General features: G+C 44.3%; 1 protein-coding gene across 2 annotated transcripts in view; it reads left to right on the plus strand.

Annotated features, from left to right (window-relative positions):
• Window positions 1-27089, plus strand: part of FMR1 (FMRP translational regulator 1) — a 2052104-nt gene that overhangs the window by 469202 nt on the left and 1555813 nt on the right. The gene's annotated exons all lie outside the window — the stretch shown is intronic.

Here is a 27089-nt window from a genome sequence, read left to right on the forward strand (position 1 = left end):
ACTTAAGCGGTTAGCCCTATGATTGGATCCCGCATCTAAGGCAGCATCCGAACCTCCGTGTAAGAAGGCCAAGATTCCTAGCCCTTCTTTGCCTGCCTCTTCGTTACCGGATGACCCGCCAACTGCCAATTTAGAAGCTGAGGGGCGCTCGGCGGATCCGACGACTTCAACGATTACCTTTGCGGAAGCCGTTGCTCAGCCGACGACCTTCATGTCCTCGGAACATACCCAGACACCGACTACCGTTGATGTCAAGGAGGAACCAGATTCTGTGGTAACTCCAACTGGGATCCAGATTTCTGAAACGGTTGCTTCTAAACCTGACTCCAGTCCGGTTCCAGCTTCCACCTCACCCAGAACGAAACAGAAAACCAAGCATGCCTCCTCCACTGCAGAAGGCCTACCAGATTGGCAGTCCTAAACATCTTCCCTCATGCAGGCCTTTATGGCCCTTAGGCCTTTAGCCTCAACCTCCACTACTCTGCCTTTACTCAGCCCTAGGCCTGCCTCAGCCTCTTCCCTTACTCCCATGACTTGTCAGGTTAGGGAGGAAGAGCATGACTCTTCTTTTTCTTCCTCAGGGGACTCTATATCATATACCTCCCAAATTGCATCTCCCCAGGAGTATTACTCACCTGATGAGGAATCTGTTGAAGGGGATTCTCCCCCTGAGGATATTACCTTTGGTGAGACCATCACCAAGATGAAAGACTATTTCAAATGGGATACTTCACAAATGACTGACACCCAAAAGAGGTACTTAGAGCTCCTTCAAGTGAAATCCCCCTCACCTTCTGCTGTCCTTCCGGTTCTGCCTGCTTACTTGGATGCCTTTAATTCTGCATCTAAGGCTCCAGACTCACAGCCACCTTCCCCTAACCACCCAGACTGCTTCTACAAGGTGCCTGATGAGCAAACATTCTTAGTTAAGCCACCCTTGGCAGACCCAGCAGTGATTGCCACCTTCCCTGATAAGCAATCCAGACTGCTTCCTTCCGCCTCTCTCCTTCCCACTGATAAAGACAGCAAATCTATGGATAGGATTGGCAGGAAGGTATACACAACCTCTACATTGACTTTCAGAGCCATTAATTATCAGACACACATGACTAAGTATGCTTTGGACTTGGTTTCTCAAGCCTCCTCCATGCTGGCTTCTATCCCTGACAGCCCCATTAAGGCTGACATGTCCTCCAAACTGTCCCTGGCTACACATCTAGCCAGGCATTCGATTAGATGCAGCTATGATGCTGCAGAAGTATCTGCCCGCTCTGCAGCATCTGCTTCTGTCCTCAGGAGATACTCCTGGCTGAGACTTCAGAATCTCCCAGAAGACTTCAAGTCCAAGATCTTGGATGCCCCCCTGGATCACAATTTCCATTTTGGAAAACAATCTGCAGATCTCCTCAAGAATCTGCTAGAAAAAAGTAAGGAATTGCAGGACATTAAACATTTACTGGTGTCTCCCATTCCCAAGTACTGTTGAAACTACCCTGCTAAGATCACATTTGTAAGATGTAACGTTCCATAGACGGGTCCTTCCTCTTCCAGATCTAGAAGAGGGGCAAGAAGACCCACCGCGCCCAGCCCTAATGCACCACATACTCAGTCCAGACAATCCTTTCAGGACAGAGGAGGTCCCAACAATGAGTGACTGCCTTGCCCACCTGCCACACTCTGCATGCCTTCCCCACTGCCTCCCCTTCTGGCAAAGCATCACCATGGACCAATGGATGCTATCCATTATCCAAAAAGGATATTTCCTCTCCTGGAAAGAAAAAACACCCAGGAAAGGCATCCCATATCCCCCCAAAAACCAGCTACATCTCCTTCCACAGGTTTGTCAGACCTGCCGAAGCTAGGGACCATAGAACCTGTTCTCTCAGGACAGGAAGGAAAGGGGGTTCTACTCCCGTCTCTTCCTGGTCCCCAGAAAAAGATGGCCCCTGGAGACCCATCTTAGACCTCTCCTTCCTAAATCTTCACCTTCAAGTACCCACCTTCAAAAGACTGTCACTTCTCACCCTGCTATCTCTTATTCCGGCCAAAGCCTTTATGGCCACCTTGGACCTAAAAGAGACCTACCTACACATACCCATCAGTACTTCCCACAGACGATTCCTGTGTTTCTTTGGGCCATCCTCTCATTTTCAATTTACTACTTTGCCCTTTGGTTTTCCACCCCCCCCCCCCGAGAGTTTACAAAGTGCCTAGCCCCAGCCATTGCCTTCTGCAGAACTAAGGGAATCCAGATTTACCCCTTTCTGGATGACATCCTAATTCTGGCAGAGTCAAAAGATACTCTCTCAAAGCATCTGCACTTCACCATGTCCCTTCTGCAGAATCTAGGGTTCACCCTCAACCTTGCAAAGTCCTCCTTGAACCCAGACCAGGACATGATTTTTCTGGGTTGCAGAATCAGAACGGACAAAATGAAGGGCTCTCTCCCACAGGACAGGGTACTGTCCCTGACCTCCCACTTCAAGGAGATCCTACACTTTCAGAAAGTAACTGCAAGGCAATTCCTTTGTCTCCTGGGCTTAATGGCAGCAACCATCCCTATGCTACCACTGGCCAGAATGCACATGCGCAAGCTACAGTGGTACCTCAAAAACATTTGGTCCCAGCACCAGAATCACTTGGAACAGGTAATTCCCCTTCTTCTCTGTCTAAAGACTGAAATCAGCTGGTAGATCCAACAAATGCAGCTAAACCCAGGACTTCCGCTATTATCTCCCACCCCAACCCAAATAATGCATACAGATGCCTCAGATTCAGGTTGGGGTGCGACAGTGGCATCTTACAGGGTTCAAGCAAATTGGCACCCTTCTCTAAAGGCCAAATGCATCAATGTCAGAGAAATGACAGCAGTCTTCCTAGCTCTAAAAACCTTTACTCCTCTACTTCTACCAGGGGTTCTTCTAATAGTGACCGACCATGCCACTGTAATGTGGTACCTCAACAAACAGGGAGGAACAAAGGCTTATCAGCTATGCAGACTAACCCTGCTGATATGGGACCTAGCCTTTCGCCACAACTTGTCCCTGCAGGCAAACTACATTCCCTCGCAGGACAGCAAGCAAGCAGATCTCCTAAGCAAGGACATCCTCTCCACAACACGAATAGATGCTGGACAAGACTGTCTTCGTAGATGTAGTCCACCAGTGGGGCACTCCTCAAATAGGTTTGCCTCCCTCCAAAACAGGCAGCTGCAGACCTTCTGCTCAAAGACCTACTCCCCTCTAGCATGGAGAGTAGATGCTTTCAACATCTTCTGGGAGGGTAAGTTGTGTAAAATCATACCATAACCATAGATGTTCATCGTGTTTCACTGTTGCAGTCATTACTCTTGGGTTATCCTGCTGGCAGGCTACCCGCAGTCGGCCAGAATTCCAAAGTCTAGGTCTGGCGTCGGTCGCTGTCGCCTCTTCCCTGACGTCAGTGCGCCAGGGGTATAAAAGATGCAGCCAACGCCATTTTCTTCAGTCTTTCTTGCCGCGCAGTGCCTGAAGCAAAAGCAGTTCGCAAGTGCCGGTTGGCTGACTCCTGAGATTTTCACAAACGAATTTCAGATCCGAAGTCTTCATTAAAGCTAAGTACCCCGTCGGGGAAACTTTTTTCTTGCTCCAGACCGATGTCAGAAAAAGTTAACAATTGTATTTCTTGTGGGAAGCAAGTACCTCATAAGGATTTTCATTCTTACTGTATTCCTTGCCTAGGCCCTGATCATAACATTGCTAGCTGTCGGATGTTCTTCATCTCACATTGCTGCAGTCCTTACTTATGGGTAGTCCGCTGTCCTCGGTTGGCCCGAATACCAAAGTATTAGGCTGACGTCGGTCATGGCGCCTAGATCTGACATCAGAGCGTCAGGGTATAAAGGCGCATGACCGACGTCATATCCTCAGTCTTTTTTGCCGCATGGTCCGATGCAGAAGCAGAGTTGCAAGTGCCGTTCGGCGTTCTGAAATTTTTCGCTGGAGTTTCAGACCGATACCAAGTTGGGCTAAGTACCCGTTGGGGAATATTTTGTTTTTCTTGCCTCAGTTATTTACGGATGTCAGAAAAAGTGAATAATTGTATTTCTTGTGGGAAACAGATACCGCATAGGGATTACCACCGCTTTGTATTCCTTGTTTGGGACCGAGCACGGCGTGTGGTGTCGGTTTTGTGCTAGGTTTAATAAGCGCACTATAAAACGGAGGTTAGATTGCGCTAGGTTAGTCTTTGGCAAGAGGTGTAACTATAATATGCCGTCAGATGTTCCGACGCCTGCTTCTACTAAGAAGCGCAAAGACAAATCTTTAAAGCCTAGGCAGGATGATTCGTCCGTTTCGGACACCGGACCTTTAGAAGCTACAGCTGAACAGGTGGATCCGGCAGAAGTTTCTGTTGAGTCCCAGGGGGAAACTTTGATTTTGCAAGATGTGGCCTCTCAGGAGGCAGGCCAGGCTGAAGGGGCCTCTCAGGTTACTATTCTCCCTTCTATGCGTAAGGTGGTTAGGCCTTCTGCTACTGTTTCTAAGGCTCCTTCTAAGGGCAGGTCTGTTTTGCCTTTCTCTGGTGTCAGTTCTGGTTCTTCAGGGTCTGTGCCTAAAAAGCACATGCTTAAAATGGCAGAGGATTTGATTACTTTAATTAGAGGTTCTATGCCCCCTCCTGATAAGAGGCCCAGGATGGAGCCAGAGTTGGAAAGTTTGGAGCAGGCCTCAGATGATTCAGAGTCTTCTACTGAGGGCATTCAAGATTTCCCTCCTTATTCTGATTCTGATGCAGAGGATTCCACTCCTTCTGCTTCTCCTCCAGAGGATTTTTCATTTTCAGAAACTCTCCATTCCATGAGGGAGCATTTTAAGTGGGAGGGACAGGATTACTCTGATTCCCGGAAGAGGCTTAGGGAGTTCCTGTTTTTACCACAGCATAGACCCTTAGTTATACCTCCGGTTTTGGATGTTGTTTCAGATGTTTTCTCGGAAGCTTCCCTTAATCCAGATTCTGTGCGTCCTGCCCCAGTTAAACCGGACAGGTATTACAGGGTGCCTGAGGCTCATAAATATCTGTATAAGAGTCCTAGGGCGGACCCAGAAACTATTAGTCAGGGGCCTAAGGGTGTTAGAGCCTCTGTTGTTAAGAATCCGGTTCCTCTGGATAAGGAAGCTAGAGCTTTGGATAGATGGGGTAAGAAGGTGTATACCTCTTCTACTTTAGCAATGAGAGCTTTGAACTGCCAGTTTCATATGTTGAAGTATCAGAATTTCCTCCTTTCTCAGCTAAGATCTAAAGTGGATGCTTTGGCAGAGGGCATAGAGTGTAAAGAATTGCAGGATTTAGTGCATGTTTCTGAACTGGTGGGTAAGCACTCTTTGCAATGTGGTTTTGATGCTTTACAGGCTTCTTCTAGGGTGGCTGCCACTGGTTCAGTTATTCGTAGGCACGCCTGGCTTAAGGATCAGAATTTGTCTGAGCATGTTAAGTCTAGAATTCTGGATGCCCCTTTGCAGTCTGAAGTTTTGTTTGGTCCTCCTGTGGAGTCAGTCTTAAAGAAAATGGAAGACAAGGCTAAGTCTATGCAGACTGTTAAAGATTTTTTGCAGGTACAACCTCCAAAGTTTAGTAGAAATTGGCCTACTAAGGGGTGGACGTACCCTTCTTCTGATTCTCAGTCTAGGGGTAGATCTAGGTGTGGTAGGGGCAGAGCTCAGGTTACCTTCAGGCCGAGACAATGGAGTTCGCCTGCTCAATCTGCTGGTGAGGGCAGGGGCCAGTCCTTTCGTAAACAGGCCCAATGACCTGCATTTTCAGCTGCCAGATCCCTCTTGCCTGGCAGCTCCTTTGGGCGGAAAGTTGGCTCTTTTCAAGCAAAATTGGCATTTAGTCACCCAGGACAAATGGGTATTGGACATTATAAACCGAGGTTACAAGTTCTATTTCCATACCATGCCTCCTTTCAAAGGCATGCCAGACGTCCCTCCTCGGCAAAGGATAGAGGCTCACAGACAAATTTCTTTACTTCTTCAAATAGGAGCTATACAGCCAGTTCCTCTGTCAGAAGTGGGCCTAGGATTTTATTCTCGCCTGTTTCTAGTTCCAAAGAAAGGAAACACGTGGAGACCAATTTTGGATTTATCTATCCTCAACACTTACCTGGACATTCCAAAGTTCAAGATGCTGACTTTACAACAGCTTTTACCTCTGTTGGGAAAAGATCACTGGATGGTTACTCTGGATCTCAAAGAGGCTTACCTTCATGTTCCTATCAGGCCCAGTTGCAGGAGGTACCTGCGTTTGGGCTGGAAATTTACATTATCAGTTCTCTGCATTGCCCTTTGGCTTATCTACTGCGCCCAGAGTGTTCACAAAGGTTCTGGCTCCAGTGATAGCATTTTTCAGACTAAGAGGAATACAGATTTATCCTTATTTGGACGACTGTCTGATTATTGCACAAGAAAAGGACGAACTTCTTCATCATCTACAGTATGTGGTGGTGTTAAGATGCCTAGGGTATTCTGTGAACGAAACAAAGTCCAGTCTAGTACCCTCTCAGGACATGTGCTTTCTGGGTGTGAGACTGAATACAGCTTCCCAGATGGCTTTTTTGACCCCGGACAAACAAAGAAGCCTTTCTCTTTATTTCCAGCAAATGTCTCTACGGTCCAGGCTGACTGCAAGGACAGTCCTTCAAGCCTTGGGGTTCATGGCATCTTGTATTCTGGTGCTTCCCAATGCCAAATTGCATATGAGGAAGCTTCAATGGTATCTCAAAAATGTGTGGACACAGCACTGCCAAGATCTAGACACTGTCATTCAGATAATACCTTGCATTCAGAAGGAGTTTTTGTGGTGGGCTCAGGAATGTCACCTAAACAAGGGACTCTCTGTGACCCGGCCAGAGGCGAGTCAGATTCTAACGACAGATGCCTCGGACAAGGCTTGGGGAGCACACCTCAATGGAAAATGGGTGCAAAACACGTGGCCTGTCAAACTCCAACATTTGCATATCAACTTGAAGGAAATGTTAGCAGTCCAGTTTGCATTGATGGCTTTCAAAGATTTACTTCGTCCAGGGCAGGTGTTGATTCAAACAGACAACACTACTGTCATGTGGTACATCAACAAGCAGGGGGAACCCATTCTTACCCTCTTTGCAGGCAAGCGATGATTCTGTGGGAAACTGCTCTCAATCTACACCTCAATCTTCAGGCAAGGTTTCTACCAGGAGCACAGAACTCCTTAGCAGATGTATTGAGCAGACAAATAGTGGATCCTCACGAGTGGAAATTGGATCCTCATGTATTTCAACAGTTGACAGTGTTATGGGGAACTCCAGACATAGATCTGTTCGCTTCTCCACTAAATTACCAGTTGCCAAAGTTTTGCACAAAAATGTTTCATCACACAGCTTGGAAGGTGGACACTCTATCTTTCAGTTGGAACAATCTGCATGTATATGCCTTTCCACCTCTGCCTCTTCTTCCCAAGGTACTTTTGAAGGCCAGACAAGACAAGCCAACCATGATTTTGATAGCACCGGATTGGCTTCGACAACACTGGTACCCACTACTGAGGAGTTTAGTACGAGAACCTCCGTGGCCTCTGCCTTTGATTCCGCACCTTTTGTCACAAGAGGACAGTCACTTCCTCAATGTCAAGATTCAGTCTCTGCATCTAACAGCCTGGCATATTCTGTTTTAGACTCTGAAGGGTCTCAGCTTCCACAACAAGTTTTGAATGTTATTTTGGAGGCCAGGAGGCCTAGTACCAGGAAAGTTTACGCTGATAAATGGAGGAGATTTTTTATTTGGAGCAAAGGAAAGAACTTTGATGTCTCCAAACCTGATTTAAGTGTTGCTGTTCAATATCTTACTGAATTATTGGACAAGGGTTTGTCTTTCTCCTCAATAAAGGTCCATGCTGCAGCCATTTCTGCTCACTATGATTGTGACCCGCCTTTATTCTCTCATCCTTGGTTTAAGCAATTTCTTAGAGGGGCAAAGAATATAAGACCCCCACGTAGAGCTCCTATTCCTGCTTGGGATCTCAATTTTGTGTTGGAAAAACTTACTCTACAACCTTTTGAGCCTGCAGCTACTGCCGAGTTAAAGTATTTATCATGGAAAACTGCTTTTTTGTTGGCCATTACCTCTGCAAGAAGGGTTTCTGAATTACAGGCCCTCATGGCAGTGGAGCCTTTCCTGATTTTCCATAAGGATAGGGTATCTTTGCGTACTAATCCTTCCTTTATGCCTAAAGTGGTTTCTAGTGTGGCCTTAAATCAAACTATTCATTTGCCTACTTTTTATGCAAACCCCCAAAATAAAGGGGAGAAAATTTTGCATACTTTGGATATTCACAGGCAGTTACGTTATTATTTGAGCAGAACCAAGGAGTTCAGACAGTCTCAGCAATTGTTTGTTTCTTTTGCTTTGGGTTCACAGGGCAAACCTGTTTCAAAACAAACTATTTCTAAATGGATTGGGTTTTGTATTTCTTTCTGTTATTCCCATCATGGTAAGGAGATTCCTGCTGGAATCAGGCCTCATTCCACTAGGGCTACTGCTACTTCTACGGCCTTTATAAGGGGGGTAGCTACAAAAGACATTTTGGAGGCAGCTACTTGGAGTTCAGTGCGTACCTTTTCTAAACATTACCACCTTCCTCTTTATTCTAAGTCTAGGGCTGGATTTGCCACTGCAATTTTACAGGGCATTTTAGCGGCCCCTAATGCTTTATGATTTTTACCATCCTCCCTTTCCGTTGCTTTGGGATTCTACCCATAAGTAAGGACTGCAGCAATGTGAGATGAAGAACATAGTACAGTTTTGTACCTACCATAAATGTAGATGTTCGAAGATCCACATTGCTGCAGTCCAATTTACCCTCCCTCCTTCCCCTCTGTAGTTTACTTGGTGCTATGCTTTAGGTGATGGTTGTTGTTGGGCATGTTTTTGGGAGGTATTCTGTTTTTGGCTGTGGCCTTTCTGGTTTGGCCTTCTGACATCTGGGGCAAGAAAAGACTGAGGATATGACGTCGGTCATGCGCCTTTATACCCTGACGCTCTGATGTCAGATCTAGGCGCCATGACCGACGTCAGCCTAATACTTTGGTATTCGGGCCGACCGAGGACAGCGGACTACCCATAAGTAAGGACTGCAGCAATGTGGATCTTCGAACATCTACATTTATGGTAGGTACAAAACTGTACTTTTTGTGCTAGATTCAACCAACGCACTATTAAGCATCAGTTTGATTTTGCTTATCATTACTTTGGCCGAAAATTCAATTACATAATGCCGTCGGAGCAGCCGACAACCGGAATTTCTAAAAAAACGCAAGGAAAAAGAGAAGGACAGGCATCCAAGATCCAAAACTGACGACGAGGCTTCCGCTAAGCCAGTCACCTGTTCTCAGTGAGGCGCTTTCGCAGCCCCTGATGCCCGCTACCTCAGAGCCACAGGCCACTGACGACTCCCACGTGGAGCCAGCTAGGCCTCTGGATACTCAAGGTATTGGACACTCGGAAATCTTTCTCTCAGATGGGTCTAGAGCCGCTGAGCAAGCATCGGCTTCTGAGGGTGTTTTCAGACCTACACATCTTTATGTCAAGTCTACTTCAGCTTCAAAAGCAAAGACTAAAGCAGCTTTAAAGACAAAGAAACAAGTACAGCATTCTCCAGGACAGACTTCCATGCCTAAGAAACAGATGCTCAAAATGGCCGAAGACCTTATTACCTTGATCAGGGGTTCCCATCCCCCTCCTGACAAGAGGCCTAGGCAAGAGACAGACTATGACTATTCAGATCAGGTTTCCATTTCCTCTGACTCCTCTTCTGTACAGGAATACTCTCTTCCTCCCTATGAGGATTCTGATGCTGAAGAATCCATTCCTTCAGCCTATCCTCCTGAGGATTATTCTTTTGGGGAACCCCTGCATACCATGAGGGAGCACTTCCACTGGGAGAGCCAAGGTTACTCAGAATCAAAGAAAAGGCTTAGAGATTTTCTTTTACTTCCTCAGCACAGGCCTTTTGCTATTCCCCCTGTGATAGACATTGTAGATGAATAGGGGTTGGGAGGGTGGCCTAATGGTTAAGGTGTTTGCCTTACAAACACAAGATGCAGAGTTTGAGTCTCACAAGGGATAATTGGCTAGGCTTAAAATGGCTCGCAAGGGCAGTTAGCTTAGTACTAAACTATGAACCTATGTATTTTCAGAGTCCAGCCTTTCTCCAGAATCCTTACCTCCAGCTCCTGTTAAACCAGACAGATACTACAGGGTTCCCAGATTCATATAAATTTCTTTAGAAAAACCCTGCTGCTGACCCAGAAACTATTTCTCAGGGTCCCAAGGGGGTTAAGGCCGCTACTGCAAAAAACCTTATCCCTTCTGACAGGGATTCAAGGGCATTAGACAGATGGGGGGTAAAAGGTTTACACTTCTGCTACTTTGGCTGTGAGGGCTTTAAATTGTCAATTTTATATGTTTAAATGTCAGCAATACTTAATGTCACTGTTAAAACAGAAAATGTTGGCAAATTCTGATTGTGCAGAGAATAAGGAAATGTAGGATTTATTGCATGCAGCTGAACAAGTGGGAAAGCATACATTGCAATGTGGTTTTGATTCTCTGGAGGCCTCCTGCAGGGCCGCAGTTACGGGTTTTGTCATTAGGAGGCATGCTTGGTTAAAGGACCAAAATCTGCCTGATTATGTTAAAGCAAAATTATTAGATGCTCCATTACAGTATGATACTTTATTTGGTGTTAAAGCAGAGGAGGTTTTGAAGAAAATGGAGGACAAAGCAAAATCTATGCAAACAGTAAAGGTTTTCTTACAGGTTCAGCCACCAAGATTTGGCAGGAACTGGCCTACAAAGAATTGGTCCTTTCCAGCGTCGGACAGGCCACAAAGAGGCAGATACAGACGTCCCAGAGGCAGATCCCAGCCCCAGGGCTCATACAGGCCTAAACAGTGGAGCGCTTCTACCTCCAAAAGTGGAGAAGACAAAACACAGCCATACAGGAAACAGTCCCATTGACTTGCCTCTACCAGCACCAAGCACTTATCTTCTTGCAGCCCCCTTGGGGGGAAAACTAGCTCTTTTCTCTCAAAATTGGCACATGATCACCCAGGACAAATGGGTACTGAATATAGTGTCCCAGGGCTACAGTTTCCACTTTCACACCCTGCCAAAGGCAAAAGGTATGCCAAACCTGCCACACAATCAATGGGCAGAGGCAGAAAAACAAGTTTCGTCCCGTATGAACATGAGGGCCATTCAGCAAGTACCACAGCAAGAGCAGAGACAAGGATTTTACTCAAGACTTTTCTTGGTACCCAGAAAGGACAAAACCTGGAGACCAGTACTGGACCTGTCTATTCTAAACACATTTCTGGACGTTCCAAAATTCAAAATGTTAACTCTGCAGCAGCTTCTGCCCATGCTGGGCAAGAAGGCTTGGCTTGTAACTTTGGACCTAAAAGAGGCATACCTGCATATCCCAATCAGACAATCTTGCAGAAGATACCTCAGGTTCATAGCTGGCTCAATGCACTACCAATTCTCGGCACTGCCCTTTGGCTTATCTACTGCGCCCAGGGTCTTCACAAAATGCCTGGCAGCAGTAATTGCATTTTGCAGACAAAGAGGAATTCAAATATATCCTTACTTGGACGACTGCCTTATACAAGCAGAGAACAAGGACACTCTACTAAAGCATCTGGCGTTCGTAAAAAGATTATTAATTTGCCAAGGGTACACAGTAAACGAAAAGAAATCAAAACTAGTACCCTCTCAAGAGATAATATTCCTGGGTGCAAGCTTAAATACAACTGCCCAGATGGCTTATCTCACGCCAGACAAACAAAGGCAACTAACTTCTTACTTCAAAATGTTGGCAACAAAGACCCAGTTATCTGCAAGAAAAATTCTGCAGGCTTTGGGCTTCATGGTATCCTGCATTCTGCTAATTCCATATGCCAGACTGCATATGAGGAAACTTCAGTGTTACCTAAAAGTGTCTGGACTCAACATTGTCAAAGCCTGGAAGCATTAATTACCCTCATTCCTTGCCTGCAACAGGAGTTTCGATGGTGAGCACATGCCTGTCACCTCAACAAGGCACAGCCATTCACTCTACCCACAGCCAGGCAGTCAATAACAACAGATGCATCAGATTATGCCTGGGGAGCACACATGGCAGGAAAATGTATTCAGGGCACATGGTGCACAAGCCAAATGCATCTACATATCAATCAAAAAGAGATGCTAGCTGTTCAGAATGCCCTGACAGCTTTCAAGGATCTATTCCATCCAGGGCAACTACTGATAAGGACGGACAATACTACAGTCATGTGATACATAAACAAGCAGGGAGGCACACATTCCTACCCCATCTGCAGACAAGCCATGACTTTGTGGGACACAGCATTGACTTATCAAGTACACTTGCAAGCACAATTCCTGCCAGGAAAGAACAATACTCTGGCAGACGAACTAAGCAGAAACCTCACGGATCCCCACGAGTGGAAACTGGATTCACAAGTCTTCAGCATGATAACAAAGGAATGGGGATGCCCAGACATAGATCTATTTGCCTCCCCTCACAACTGCCAACTACAGAAATTCTGCACAAGGACTTATCACAAGCAAGTGTGGAAAGTGGATGCTCTGTCATTCAGCTGGAAAAGTCTAACAGTGTATGCCTTTCCTCCTCTGCCTCTCCTCCCCAAGGTGCTCCTAAAGTTCAGACAAGAGAAGCCAAGAATGATTCTGATTGCCCCAAACTGGCCACACCAGCACTGGTACCCAATCCTAAAAAGTTTGTCTCAAGGCCCAGCCTTGACATTGCTTCTAATTCCTCACTTACTGACCCAGCGAAACAATCAGATTCTGCATAGCCAACTCAGGACCCTAAATCTGGCAGCATGGCGGATAATGTAACCATTCAAAACACAACTCTCTAAAGCAGTGATGGATGTTATTTTGGAGGCCAGCCTGGCGGCCCAGTACCAGAAAATCTTATGCAGAAAAATGGAAAAGATTCTGTGCTTGGAACCAGGCACAAGGAATTGTCACATCTGTACCAAATATCCCTCAGATTTTACAATACCTAACTGAGATGCTGGACAAAGGCCTATCCTTTTCATCAATTAAAATTCATGCCTCTGCCATTTCAGCTCATTACAATACGGAACCTCCTTTTTTTCCCATCCTTTGCTAAGGCAGTACCTCAGAGGGGCCAAAAACATAAGACCTCCAAGGAGAGCCCCAGTACCTGCAAGGGATCTCAATTATGTCTTAGAAAAACCCACACTGCCGCCCTTTGAGCCAGCCAATACAGCTGATATAAAGTTTTTATCTTGAAAAGCAGCACTGCTCCTAGCAATAACCTCTGCAAGACTAGTTTCAGAGATGCAAGCACTCATGGCTGTGGAACCTTTCATCATTTTCCATCCAGACAGGGTTTCTCTAAGGACGAACCCAACATTTATTCCTAAGGTAGTGTCCATTGTGGCCCTTAACCAAACCATTCATTTGCCTACCTGTTATCCAAACCCACAGAATAAGGGTGAGAGACTTCTGCATTCTTTGGACATACACAGACAACTGCGCTTCTGCTTGGACAGAACTAAAGCTTTCAGAAAAACTGAGCAACTTTTAGTGGCATGTGCTGCAGGATCTCAAGGAAAGCCTATCTCAAAACAGACTATTTCAAAATGGATAGGCCACTGCATTCGTTTCTGCTACTCACACCATGGCAAATCAGTGCCCAAGGGCATTAGGCCTCATTCTACCAAGGCAGCAGCCACTTCAGCAGCCTTTCTCAGAGGAGTACCAACCAAAGACATTTTAGAGGCTGCAACGTGGAATTCAGTGCACACTTTTACAAAGCACTACCATTTACCTCTCTACTCTAAATCCAGAGCAGGCTTCGCCACTGCAGTTCTGCAGGGCCTTATAGCCTCTCCTAATCCTATTTAGGCCCAGCCACCCAACCTCAGCTTTGGGATTCAACTCAAGAGTAATGACTGCAACAGTGAAACACGATGAACGTAATACAGTTGTGTACCTACCATAAATGTAGATGTTCAAGTGTATTCACTGTTGCAGTCCAGGTTACCCACCCACCATCCCCCATTTATTTGCTGGGACTTACCTATACTTCTCTATCTGATACAACCTATGTGGTGTATTTGCTTGTAGATGAAGGAAATGTTTATTTTACTGCATGCATAATTATTGGCATATTTTTTTAGCCTACCTTTTTGGGGGCACCTGACATCTGCGGCAAGAAAAGCTGAAGAAAATAGCGTTGGCTGCATCTTTTATACCCCTGGCGCACTGATGTCAGGGAGGAGGCGACAGCAACCGACGCTGGACCTAGACTTTGGAATTCTGTCTGACTGCGGGTAGCCTGCCAGCAGGATAACCCAAGAGTAATGACTGCAACAGTGAATACACTCGAACATCTACGTTTATGGTAGGTACACAACTGTATTATGTCCTTCTCTTCCATGTTGCAGTATTCCTTCCCACCCACCATTTCCCTCTCTTCATTCTCCTCTATCCCCAGCTATAATCTGGACCTGTCTATGCCACAGAAGGACCCCAGGGTCCCATACCTGACACTACTGGCTTTTCCACCTGCTGGGCCTTTTACTCTACCTGCTGGCCTTCAAGTTCTGAGGATTGTGTGTGCTGATGTCACATTTAAGGCCCCTGGTTTATGGCCGTATGTCTGACGTCCCACACGCTGCAACAGCCAAGCTGTACGAGTTGCCTGAGGGTGGGAAATCCCACAACTAGAATACTGCAACATGGAAGAGAAGGACATCTGTGGTTATGGTAAGATTTTACACAACTATTCTTTTTCTCTGATGAGGTGGTTCGGGTTCTACAAGAAGCCAGGAAACCCAGTACCAGGACGTCAAACATGACCAAGTGGAAAAGATTCCCCATTTGGTGCCATAGATGCAGCCTGCAACCCCCTTTGTCAGACATTCTCACTGTACTTCAGTACCTGTGTGAACTACTACATTCTGGTTTTGGGGTGTTCATCCATTAAAGTCCACGTATTTGCTGTCAATGCATACTTACTTTTGGAGCCCCCTCTCCTGTTCAGGATAGAGGTATACATTTTTCTGAGAGGAGTTTTGCAACTTAAATCTCCAAGGAAGTCAGTCACCCTGCCATGGGACCAATCCTTTGTGTTGGAAAATTTTATTTTGCCCCTTTTGACCTAGCAGCTTCTGCCATCCTCAAATTCTGCACATGAAAACTGTTGTTCTTCTTAACCTTACCTTACCTCACAGATTTTCTAAACTTCATGCTCTCATGGCCATTCCCCCTTTTCTCATCTTTCATAAAGATAATGTAAGCCATTGGACAAATCTTTCCTTCATGCCTAAAGTAGTTAATGATTTGACAGTCAACCAGGCCTTCTACCTGCCAAGTTTCTTCCCCAAAATGGGGTGAAGGAACAAATCTTATATTCTTTAGGCAATTTAGGTTTTACATGGATAAAAACTAAGGATGTCAGGAAAACTGGTCAGCTGTTTGTCTCCTTCATGGACTGCAAGTTGGGAGACAACCAGTTTCTAAACAAAGTACTTCATCCTGGATTTCAAAGGCTATCTCTTTATGCTATTTGTATTATGGAAAAACGTTGCCCTCCTGCCTAAAAGCACATTCCACTTGGCAGTGACTTTATCTGGTGCCTACTACAAGGACGGAATACCAGATCCAGTTTAGAAGCTGCCACCTAGTCTTCTGTCCACATCTTCACTAAACACTTTGTGAGATGCCTTCTGTAGGTTCAGGATGGCTTTTGGCAGAAGAATTTTGTCTGACCTCCTGGGTTATACTGCCTCTCTTCCACCCATCTTCTCTTTACAGCGCTGGGAATTGTTCATCTGGTATGAATACTGCAACAGTGATTTCAAGTCAGGACATAGTACAGTTGATTAACTTACCATTAACAGTAGTTGTCCTACTGATCACTGATGCAGTATTCCTTCCCTCCCACTTGACGCCCTCTACCCTACATTTCTCTTTTCACTTACACAGTTTATTACATCATTTTTTTGGGGGGAGTTTGGTTACTTGTTTAAACTACGCTCCTCCTAGCCAAACAGTTTCCTCTTTCAGTTGTCTTCAGGCCACTGGCTTGGAAATAGTCTAGGGATCTCTCATGTACGTCCATTATATACACTTAAACCAAAGCGCTGAGGTCATCATTCAGACATACATCCTCAGAAAGATAAAGCCTTGTTACCCTGGTTGGTTGTCAGCAGATGGCCCATTTGTTTTGAATACTGTAACAGTGATCAGTAGGACATCACTGTTATGGTAAGCCCATACACAACTGCACTTTGCTATTGCAACTGCGGTCTCATCCTCTTCGTTAGCCAACCCGTATTTCTTTTTTACCTGGTCCATCTTTTCTCTCTCTCACTTTTTCCTGCATTCATTCTTTCTTTTGATGATTTCCTGGACATCTGCAGTCTACCACAAGCTTTCCATGTGTACCTCATTTTCATATCATACTTTACTGGAGAAGCTCACCCAGACTCTGCCACAGCCTGCTGCGAGGGAAAGGTTAGTTTGCTTTTGATTTCTTGTACTTTGTATTACTTTATTGCTTTTTTCTATTTGGTATACTGTGATTTGTTTTCTTTACACTATGTTTTACTTGCATTCTGGTTTTAATTGTATATTATAACTTGAAAAGAGACCACAGCTGTGTCTCTTGTGAGTCCAACAGAAATTAGAACAGGTCAGTTAAGGAGTCACACAGAAGTTAGAACAGGTCAGTTAAGGTTAATCATCTGTGAACTGAGGGGGTGGAGCTAGGAACTAAACCTTCTATGTAAGGGGTAAAATAAAACATTTCAAAGCTTTACTGGAAAAGCTCATTCAGAGTCTGCCACAACTTGCTGTGAGGGGAAGGTTAGTTTGCTTTTGATTTCTTGGACTTTGTATTACTTCGTTGCCTTTTTCTATTTTGTATACTGTGATTTGTTTTCTTTACACTGTGTTTTACTTGTGTTCTGCTTTTAATTGCATATTAAAATTTGAAGAGAGACCACAGCTGTGTCTCTTGTAAGTCAGATAGAATTTTTCCCACCCTCGCACCCTGTTACTATTGTATTCTTAAACACCACTGTCTGTAGTTGCCTGCCCCTTATGTTAATTTGTCCATGTATCTTCTTCCCTCTCTCCTTTCACTGGCTGGTGTGAGTAAGCACAAAATTATCTTTTTGTGAAATCACTCCCCTTCAGCTATTTAAATTTATTGGCCATCCCACTGTATTCCGTAGTACCAGAATAGAAGATTGCCCACCCCCTTTCAATCTGTCTTGCTCATTTAAACGTAGTGGCTGTCTACTTGGATATCTAAAACTTATGTTACCTGCTTTCATGTCTAACTGCTTAGTGTACACTGCAGTGTTTAGGATAAACCATTTTTTCATCTTACCTTTAAACAAGACCAGCAGTTATTGTAGAGCCCACATTCTGCCTCTCAGTAGTCATCTTGCAGTTGGTGCTTCTGTTTCCTCCTGGTGAGAGGAGGAGAGCAGTTACATTATTTCCTGGAGACTGCTGATTGCCAGAAAGCCTAATAGCTGCTTTATAGGTGACAGCTTGGAATATGTGCTTATATGGTGAGAGAAGGAGCAGAGTGCATTGATTCATAACTGTTTCTGGTTGGAGAGTGAGTGTCTGAACTTATGGTTCCTGATTGGTCTGGTTGCTATTCAGGGCATCTGCCAGGAAAAGGCTTAAAGCCTACAGACCCTTGCATCATCTGGGACAAGGCTGTGGATCCCAAACAGGCTGTGGTCTGCTTCTCTTCTTAGGATTGGTGCTAACATGTTGCTTGTGGTGAAAGAATCAGCAAAGGAGCATTGTATCCTAACAGAGTGAAGCTGTGGTGACACCAGTATTAGTAGTAGCCATTCATGTGCCTCCCCTTGTTTCATCATTCTTGACAAGCTAATTCTTTGTTTTCACTAACTACTGCTTGATTTGTTTCTAATTTCAGAATATCTGCCTAAATACTTAATCCTTAAATTTTCAGGGTCTTTGTATTAGTTTCCCCTCAAGTGTTTGGCTGTTCTCTGTATAGACTGAGATACCTTAAGTGATATTTTTCCTGTAAAAGCACAATTGAAATTTCTCCAGTACCTAGTTGCACACAGGACAACTGGTTTGTAGTGACAAGCACTGTCATAGTTGCAAACCAGATACTCCTGACAGTGATTGAAATTCTCACTCCAGCTGTCTAATCAACAAAAAGGGTCTGTTACCATGGATATGCACTTTTCTACTGTCTTCGTTATCAACTTGGTGAGTATGGGCATCCTGTGGCAATGTAGAAATTGCCTCGTGATTACTTGAAAACAATTAGTTCTCGAACAAACTGATATGGTATGCGAGAGATGTATTTACACATTGTCTCTGGAGGAAAAGCTTTCACATAAAGTACTCCTAATGTCAATAAGGTTGTTAGTAGTGCACAAGCTGCACCCTTTTTGCACAATTCAAAGCAGCCATATTGACCAACATATGCTGAGGCACTTAAATGTAACCTTCCTAAACCACAAAGACCTAGATGAAGTACACATAACAAATACCCACAGCAGTCCCAAATGCGCTCTTTCAAAACAGCACCCACATCAACACACAGAGCTACATTACATGGAGCCTCTACCTCTAAGCCCTTAAGGCAAGCTACCACACACTCCAACATTCTAGTCATTGAAGACTCACACGTGAGATGCACTGATGTCCCTCGCACTAGGCTGAGTAAGGAGAAAGTCACGGTCATTTGCTTATCAGGGGCTCGGATGTGCCACATTACGCAGGCACTTAGGTCGTTGGACTAGAGTTGTCAATATGATTCAGTCATAGTCCATGTTGGGAGTAAATGACCTGAGAAATACCTCCCTAGATTATATGAAGAGGGGGGTATGGGACATTTTGACCCCATTGCAATGGCAAGGCAAGAAAAAATAAATAAACCACAGACAATATGACTTTATTAAAAAAAAACAAAAAAATGTATACAGCTCATGCATCCATACAGTTACTGAGAAATTGTCAAAGATTGCCTAAAAAAAAAATATCATGAAGATGTATAAATATGTGTGTGTATATATATATATATATATATATATATATGTGTGTGTGTGTGTGTGTGTGTGTGTGTATATATATATATATATATATATATATATATATATAAAACTGCTTAAAACATTTGCATTTGAAATGAATATAATATTAATGTTAATTTAAATTAATGTTTACAATGTTAAATAGTATTGATTTTAAAGTTAAGTTAAAAACTGTTATTCAATAAATTAAATTAAATCGGGTCCAGTTTGTAAACTCAAAATACTGAAATCTCGAATTTCAGTATTTCGAGTCGAGAATATTGAACTCACACCACAATTATGAACACTTACAATACCGAATATAAGAAAACACACACAAATACATAAACATCCCCCCAAAACAACGCATAAACACTGCAAAATTAAAACCAATAACGCCACCATACATTTCTGCAGGGGGGGGGGCAAGCCCCCCTACACCCCCCCCCCCACAACCCCGCTACTTATATATACCAGCTCCGAGGTTGCACTAACTCGAACAGAAAGGAACACACACCTTCCCTGACTTGCCCTACATTCCCACTGCAGACAGACAGTCATATTTAAGCTCACTAATAACGCACACAAACAAACTACACAAGTACAAAAATCATCATATTCAACACTGACATGCATACACTTACCCACCTATGTCTGCAACTCCCCACAACAACTACACATTAATACATTTACACTAAAACCCTTAAAAATTTTAACACCTACCTGAATCTCCGTACAAAAAATGAACATCGCCCGCCATACCACACAACCCTTCAAGTGACAACACACACACCATTGTAAATGCAACACAGATTCGGTAAACAAAGATTCGGCATAGTGCAGTTTCGAAAAACTGCACTTCAGTTATTCTCGACTCGAAGTACTGAAGTTCGAGATTTCAGTATTTCGAGTTTACAAAGTGGACCCAAATTAGTTATATTTGTAAATTAAATAGTGTTAAATAAATTAACATTTACATATAAAAAAGTTAAATTATATATTAAATTTCTGTGAAAAAATAATGATTGAAATATTAGGCAATAAAATGCTTTTATAAAACTTTACAAATTTGTATATGTAATTGGGGTCAAATCGTCCAGGGTCAAAAAGGCCTACTTCCAGAAGAGACATCATGGAGCTTTCGGAATATGTCTCTCAGGCTTGTATTAGCCTAGCATTGAGCAGCATTTTACCTTCTCCAAGGATGATGCCAAAATACGAACAAAAGATGATTGACTTTAATTGGCTTAGTTTCTGGTGATATTCTAAGGGGGTGCAGTATTTGTCAGCATGGAAGAAAATGGTCAGCAGACCATTCTGCTTGGCTAGGGATGGTTTGCACCTCTCCCCTCTAGCCTTTCGAATATTAGCTAAGACATTGTCTTCCCCCATATTTCTTTTTTTAGGCAATGCCAAACTGAAAGTACTTCCAACATAGCAAATCAGAACCAAGAAAATCTAAAGGTATTACTTGTCAATGCTACGAGTCTAAACAAAAATCTCCTCTCCCTAGACGCTCTCTTTACCCTTGAGAATACTGATGTTTGTGTGGTCAGAGACATGGTTTAAAGCCACAGAGAGCACACCAACAGTGCAAGGTTACAATGCCTTCCACACATTTAGACCAGCTACTATACAGACGGGGACTAAAGGTGGAGATGTCTCTATTTACGACAAAGATAAATATACTTCAAGGCTGGTTAAACAGGACAATGCACTTGAGCTGCCCCATGTTCAAATCACCATAGGCAAAATCCAATACCATTTCCTTGCAAGCTGTAGGTCCCTCTCTGTGACCCAGGAAACCCATACTATGTATTTAAACTTATTAGAAAGACTAGCCCTCCAACCTAATATTATATTCATCGGTGACTTTAATTATCCCACTATTAACTGGGAATCCTATACGACACCAAATGTATATGCACAGAGATTCCTGGATTTTGTAAACACAAACTCTCTGGACCAGATAGTCAGTACACCAACCAGGGGTGCTACTATACTGGATCTGGTACTCACTAATATGGGAGAGTGCTGCATACCCCCTCTGTGCCTTCCCTGGTAAGGTCAGACCACAAAATGGTCTTCCTTGAAGTAGAAATAAAACCTGGACCCCCAGCTAAACCTGGAATATTCAGGAACTATTCTAAGGCTAACCTCCTGCTATCAGTTGAGAACCTGGCAACATTTCAGGCTCCCATAAACCCTGAGAACACTGCTGCCTTTTCAGAACTGTTCACAGAAGCCTTGTACAAGTATGTTAATAGCTGCGTAGAGGCAGCTGTACCCACCGGGAAGATATACAGAACTAACTCAAAAATCAAGGCACCCAGGTGGAATCAATAGGCTGTATAACAGGAGAAAGAAACTTACAGAAAAAAATTAGGTGGTGCAGCACCCGACAGGATAAAAGCACCCTCATCGAACTAAACAAAACTCAAGAGGACAAAGTCTACCAAAGCCAAATTTGAGGTAAGATGTTCATCGTGTTTCACTGTTGCAGTCATGACTGTAGGGTTCTCCCCTGACGGCAGGCAGCCCCAGGTCGGCCAGAATCCCAAAGTCGGGGTCCGGCGTCGGCTGTTCAGCCATGCTCCCTGACGTCAGAGTGCCAGGAGTACAAAGCTGACAGCCGATGCCATCTTCTCCAGTCTTTCTTGCCGTGCGGTGATAGCAGTTCGCAAGTACCGGTCGGCTGACTCCTGACGAATTTTTCTATATACTTCGGTCCGAAGACTTTCTTCTCCACTCAAAGCTAAGTACCCCATTGGGGAAACTTTTTTCTTGCTCCACTCCGATGTCAGAAAAAGTTAATAATTGTATTTCATGTGGGAAGCAAATACCTCATAAGGATTTTCATTCTTACTGTATTCCTTGCTTAGGCCCTGAGCTTAGCTAGTTGTCAGTTTTGTGCTAGATTCAATCAACGTACAATTAAGCGAAGGTACGATTTTGCTTTTCATTACTTCGGTAGGTGCTTTAACTACAAAATGTCGTCGTATACGGTCCCGGCTACCGGAGTTCACAAACGTCGCAAGGATAAAGACAGGCCTCCGAGGTCCAAATCTGATGATAGCGCACAAGCGGAGCCAGTTTCAGGTTCGGCCGTCGTCGGTGAGGCGCTTTTGCAGCCCCTGTCCTCAGCCATTTCAGAACCGACGGCCGAAACGGACTCTCATGAGGAGCCAACCAGGCCTTTAAATATTTCTGTTGCAGGACCTTCGGACAATGCTCATTGGGATGGGTCCGGAGCTGCTGTGCAGGTACCGGCTTCCGAAGGGGTTTTCAGGCCTACTCAGCTACTAGTAAAGGCAAAGGCAAAGACTCCTTCTAAATCAAAGACTTCAACATAGGCCTCTTCTGAACCGGCTCCCAAGTCACAGAAACAGTTACTCAAGATGGCGGAGGATTTACTTACTATGATTAGGGGTTCACATCCCCCTCCAGACAAAAGGCCAAGGCAGGATGTTTATTATGATTCGTCTGATCAGGCTTCTGTTTCCTCAGTTTCTTCTTCTGATCAGGAATATTCTTTCCCTCCTTATGAGGATTCTGATGCTGAAGAATCCATTCCTTCAGCTTCTCCCCCTGAGGATTTCTCTTTTGGGGAAACTTTGCATGAAATGAGGGAACATTTCCACTGGGAAGGACAGGAGTATTCGGAATCCAAGAAAAGACTGAGGGATTTTCTTCTTCTTCCCCAACATAGACCCCTGGCTATTCCTCCTGTTTTGGATATTGTGGATAATGCCTTTTCAGAGGCTAACTTAACCCCTGACTCTTTTCCTCCTGCTCCTGTTAAGCCTGATAGATATTACAGGGTTCCTGATTCCCATCTGTTTTTATACAAGAACCCTGCTGCTGACCCTGAAACCATTTCTCAGGGTCCTAAGGGAGTTAAGGCCGCTTCTGCCAAAAATCCCATTCCTACTGAAAAGGATTCTCGATCCTTAGAAAGATGGGGCAAAAAGGTGTACACTTCTACTACTTTGTCCATTAGGGCTTTAAACTGTCAGTTTCATATGCTTAAATACCAGCAATTTCTCTTGTCTGTCTTAAAACAAAAGCTTACTTCCATTTCTGCCTGTGCAGATGATAAGGAATTACATGACTTATTGCATGCCACTGAACAGGTTGGGAAGCATGGTTTACACTGTGGATTTGATGCCTTGGAGGCTTCTTGTAGGGCTGTGGCCTCTGGCACAGTCATTAGAAGGCATGCATGGCTAAAGGAACAAAATTTACCTGAACAAGTAAAGGCTAAATTATTGGATGCTCCTGTTCAGCATAATGTTTTGTTTGGATCAAAAGCTGAAGAGGTGATTAAAAAGATGGAGGATAAGGCGAAATCCATGCAAACAGTTAAAGATTTCTTACAAGTACAGCCACCTAGATTTAGCAGGAATTGGCCTTTAAAAAATTGGTCCTTTCCCACTTCAGACAGGCCTCAGAGGGGTAGATATAGACGCTCCAGAGGTAGGCCTCAAACACAAGCTGTTTATAGGAAACAAACTCAATGACTCCCTCTGTTGGGCTACAGGAACTTCTTGCCTGGAAGCCCCTCTCGGAGGAAAACTCTCTCTTTTTTATCAAAATTGGATTCAAATAACCCAAGACAATTGGGTTTTGGATGTGGTTTTAAGAGGTTACAAATTCCATTTTCATACCTTGCCAAGGCCAAGCGGATGGCCAGATCTTCCAAAACATCAATGGACGGAGGCCTTAAACCAGGTGGAAGCTCTTTTGGCTATGAATGCCATAGAACTGGTTCCTCTTTCAGAGATGGGAAAAGGTTTTTACTCAAGGCTTTTTCTAGTCCCAAGGAAGCAAAACTTATCGAGACCCATTCTGGATCTGTCGGTCTTGAACACCTTTCTAGAGATTCCAAAATTCAAGATGCTTACTCTACAGCAGCTACTTCCAATGCTGTCCAAAGATGCATGGATGGTAACTTTGGATTTAAAGGAGGCATATTTACACATTCCCATCAGGCAGGATCGCAGAAAATACCTCAGGTTCAAGGCCGGATCGAGGCACTTTCAATTCTCTGCGCTGCCCTTTGGATTGTCTACTGCGCCCAGGGTCTTCACCAAATGCCTGGCTCCAGTAGTAGCTTACTGCAGACTCAAGGGAATTCAAATTTACCCTTATCTGGACGATTGTCTAATTCAGGCAGACAACAAGGATGTCTTACTCCAGCATCTAGAATTTGTACAGAACCTCCTCAAGTTCCTGGGATTCTCTGTAAACATAAAAAAGTCAAATTTGACACCATCACAACAGATAACTTTTCTGGGTGCACTTCTAAACACCACAACCCAGATGGCATTTCTGACATCCGAAAAACAATTACAGCTGGCTTCAACTTTCAGAACCTTGGCAACTCTAACTCAACTATCTGCAAGGAAATTCCAGCAGGCTTTGGGTTACATGGCCTCCTGCATCCTTCTCGTACCATATGCAAGACTACACATGAGGAAAATACAGTGGTACCTAAAAAGTGTATGGTCTCAGTATTGCCACAGTTTAGACATACTGATCTCCGTCCTTCCTTGCCTTCAAAAGGAATTTCTTTGGTGGTCCAGGGCATGTGCTCTAAACAAAGGGAAACCCTTCCGTCTGCCTCCTGCCACTCAGATTCTAACCACGGACGCCTCGGATTATGCTTGGGGAGCCCATTTTCAGGGCAATTGTTTGCAGGGCCTTTGAACAAAGGATCAGAAGCACCTGCATATCAATTTAAAGGAAATGTTAGCCTTTCAGAAAGCTCTATTGGCCTTCAGGAATCTTTTACAACCAGGACAACTGCTAATACGGACAGACAACACCACAGTTATGTGGTACATAAACAAGCAAGGGGGATCTCATTCCTACCCCCTTTGCAGACTAGCCATGGATCTTTGGAACACAGCTCTAGCTTGCAATCTGGATCTTCAAGCTCAGTTTATACCAGGGAAACAGAACTTCCTGGCAGACAGTCTGAGCAGAAACCTTTCGGATCCACACGAGTGGATGCTGGACACCAAAATATTCAGGATGATAACAGCAGTCTGGGGATGTCCTCACATAGACCTCTTTGCATCCCATCTCAATCATCAACTACAGAATTTTTGCACCAGGACTTTCCACAGAGAAGCTTGGAAAGTGGACGCCCTGTCATTCAGTTGGAGGAACCTCTCGGGATATGCCTTTCCGCCTCTTCCTCTTCTTCCACAGGTTTTATTGAAGATAAAACAGGAAAAGCCCAAGATGATAATCTTGCTGGCTCCAAATTGGCCTCGGCAGTTTTGGTATCCAACTCTAAAAAACCTATGCCTGGAGCCCCCTTGGGTTTTTCCTCAGTCTCCGAAACTTCTGTCCCAACATTAGGGTCAGGTTCTACACTCTCATGTCAGAACTCTCAGCCTGGCGGCCTGGTTAATCCAGGGCCTTTGATTTCTTCTTTACTGTCCAAGCAGGTTATGGATGTTATTTTAGAAGCCAGACATCCTAGCACTAGAAAATCTTATGCAGGAAAATGGAAAAGATTTTGTTCCTGGATGCAGGCTCAGGATTCTGATCCTCTTCTTCCTAATATTACTTTAATTTTACTTTACTTGACAGATCTCTTACATAAGGGTCTCTCTTTCTCTTCCATTAAGATACATGCCTCTGCTATTTCTGCTCATTATAATAAGACCCTCCCATCTTTTCCCACCAGCTCATGAGACAGTTTCTCAGAGGAGCTAAGAACTTAAGACCTCCTAGCTCTCCTCCCATTCCTGCTTGGGATCTCAACTATGTTTTGGAAAAACTAACCTTGCCTCCTTTTGAGCCTGCTGCCGCTTCTGACATCATGTTTTTATCTTTGAAGACAGCTATCCTGTTAGCCCTAACCTCTGCCAGGAGAGTTTCAGAGTTACAAGCTCTTATGGCTGTGGAACCTTATATTATTTTTCATCAAGACAGGGTATCTTTGAGGAATAATCCTACCTTCATGCCTAAGGTGGTTTCCAAAGTGGCTTTAAATCAAACTATCCACTTGCCAACCTTTTTCCCCACTCCTCAAAATAAAGGGGAAAGGATCTTACATTCCTTGGATGTACACAGACAACTACGTTTTTTACCTGAACAGAACCAAGGACTTCAGAAAATCAGAACAATTGTTTGTTTCTTATGCTTCAAGTTCCCAAGGTAAAGCCATTTCAAAACAGACCATTTCTAAATGCATTGCTCATGGAATCAGATTTTGTTATTCTCACCATGGAAAGCAAATCCCAGGGAGTATACGGACTCATTCCACCAGAGCTGCTGCCACTTCTGCGGCCTTCCTCAGGGGAGTTCCTACCAAGGACATTTTGGAAGCTGCAACTTGGAGTTCAGTGCATACTTTTTCTAAGCACTACAATCTACCTCGCTACTCTAAGTCTAGGGCAGACTTTGCCTCTGCAGTCTTGCAGGGCCTTTTAGCCGCCCCTTCCTCTTTATGACCACCTCCCTTTCTTTCAGCTTTGGGAATCTACCCTACAGTCATGACTGCAACAGTGAAACACGATGAACATAGTACAGTTGTGTACACCTACCATAAATGTAGATGTTTGAGTGTCTTCACTGTTGCAGTCTGGGTTTCCCTCCCTCCTGTCCCCTCTTGTTTTTACTTCTGTGTATTTCCTTTTTTCACCATTCTTCTGAGGTGTATTTGCAAAGGTTATGGGACCTTTTTCATTTTTGGGACTCCTGACATCTGGGGCAAGAAAAACTGGAGAAGATGGCGTCGGCTGTCAGCTTTGTACTCCTGGCGCTCTGACGTCAGGGAGCATGGTTGATCAGCCGAAGCCGGACCCAGACTTTGGGATTCTGGCTGACCTGGGGCTGCCTGCCGGCAGGGGAGAACCCTACAGTCATGACTGCAACAGTGAAGACACTCGAACATCTACATTTATGGTAGGTG

The sequence above is a fragment of the Protopterus annectens genome, chromosome 15.part0, assembly GCF_019279795.1.
Source record: "Protopterus annectens isolate FY-2018-M chromosome 15.part0, PAN1.0, whole genome shotgun sequence".
Taxonomy (NCBI): Eukaryota; Metazoa; Chordata; order Ceratodontiformes; family Protopteridae; genus Protopterus; species Protopterus annectens.